Source organism: Crassostrea angulata, chromosome 3, assembly GCF_025612915.1.
Source record: "Crassostrea angulata isolate pt1a10 chromosome 3, ASM2561291v2, whole genome shotgun sequence".
NCBI classification, from domain to species: domain Eukaryota; kingdom Metazoa; phylum Mollusca; class Bivalvia; order Ostreida; family Ostreidae; genus Magallana; species Magallana angulata.
In genome coordinates, this window is record NC_069113.1 from 22,260,535 (window position 1) to 22,262,482 (window position 1,948).

Sequence of the window (1,948 nt, forward strand, 5' to 3'; positions counted from 1 at the left end):
ATGTTTAATGTTTCATTTTTTTAGGTGCACAAATGAAATAATTAAACTTAAATAAACTAAAATGACTAAGATAGCTAATTGTTAATGATGGCTTTTAATCAGTAGAAATAATTGAATTGACAATGTGTACTGAGATTCTATTGTTTGTGTTCGACTAGATATATACCGGTACATGTAATTATATAGCCATTCTTGTACCAAACGATGCTTACAGTTAATGCCAATATGAGCAATGTACATGTAGCCCCTGGGTCTCGTTTTATGATGTATAGTTTCAAAGTGGATGCTTTTTATTGAATGTCAGTTATGTTTTGCATTATTGCACATCATTTACACTTCTTTTCTCATAATTCAGGTTTTGCTTGGTTTACCTATTTCTGTTTGCTTTATTAATCAAAGTACTGACGGGAGTAGATTTTGTCGATTATCATTTATTCAAAATCAACGATATGTGACTTTGCATGACAGATAGTGTTAGTAATCGAATTATTTCTGAGAAATTGTATGGATCCAGGCAAGACTGAACTCTTGTCTTGTTCAACCAAGCGCTCGGCTGTCTCCGTTTATCTCCGACAAGCAAGAGAGACTCAAGAGTTTTGTCGATTAACGGAGACGGCCAAGCGTCTGGTTGAACGAGACTACATTGATCTCTAGCGTAGGAATACATACGACTTTAAAAAATATCTTAACTGTTTGTACAATTTAAAATCTTATTACTTTTATTGTATTAATAAATAAGTTTTCTTGAGAAACAATGCTTCAAATACATAGCATCGAATTTATCGATTATATTTAAGAACTAAGTGTTGTCAGCGGTATTGATTTGTGCTTAGGTCCAAACACTGTTTCACTTTCGCGTTGCCCGAGTAAGTGCATAGGAGAGTTGATTAAAATCAACTCCCAAAAATGCATTTGCCTTGTATTGCAGTAAATATTGACCAAATTCATTGAAAAGGTGTGACAATTTGTAACATCTCAAAAAGCTACTGTGTATCAAACAACTTTCGTTTTCTTTCATTTGTATGTTCATTACATGTGCAATCTAAGAAAAAGAATATTGAGAATTCATTGAATAAAATATTTACTTGATAAAAGTTTCTTATTAAGCAAGTCTCCCAGGATGAAATCCGACGTATTGTCCAGAAGGCTCTGGGTATTTCTCCCTAATTTTCCACACCACACAGCTTGGAATGACTTTCCTCTGCCCTGCTCCAAGCTTTCCATAGGTCCATAAGATAAATTGTCTGTAGGCAGCATGCCTGTTGGCCCTATTGTATTTCTCATCAGCAGGGAGAGCTAACACATCTTCCCTGTATAGTATGGCCAAGGCGAGAACAGCTTCGTCCAAGCACAACACATGAAAATCCTGTTTGATAAGAAACAAATCAATTTTATCCAGTCTTGCATCTAGGAAAAATCTTAATAAAATGTCATTTTGTATATTAATTTGTATTATTTTAAAAAATATCCTTAATTAAGGTTACAATTAGTTCATACAGGCAAGAGAGTTGTGCAGTTTTCTGGAGTCTTCCTGCAGCAGACCTTTTCCTCCTCTGTTGGCATATCATAGCGAACTCCAGGTCAAGGTGGCTGTGGTGTGTCAGGCATGGAGTTTGATTGTTCCAAAATGTCTAATATGAAGCATTCTACATATAATTTATCAACCAGAATGCTTTTTTGCCTAACTTAACATGTATCTTTTGAAATAACCAAAAAAAAAATCAGTCAAAACTGCCAAAGCGGTCACCCCTATTAAGCAGTCACCTTTCGTATGCGGTCATTTTATTTCCTCCCGATAAAATATCCTATATCCTATATGATTGCCCTCTTAAGAGCGGTCACCTGTCTAACGCGGTCAGCGGCCATCGTATTTTGATCCGAAACTGTACTTTTGACATGCATTAGGCGGCCATTTTGGTCGGTCACGTGATTTACATTCGGGGATCTA

At 35.7% G+C, this 1,948-nt stretch overlaps 1 pseudogene; it reads right to left on the reverse strand.

Annotated features, from left to right (window-relative positions):
* Positions 1 to 690: 690 nt before the first annotated feature.
* On the reverse strand, positions 691 to 1,671 carry LOC128178501 (P2X purinoceptor 7-like; annotated as a pseudogene).
* Between the last annotated feature and the right edge of the window lie 277 nt (positions 1,672 to 1,948).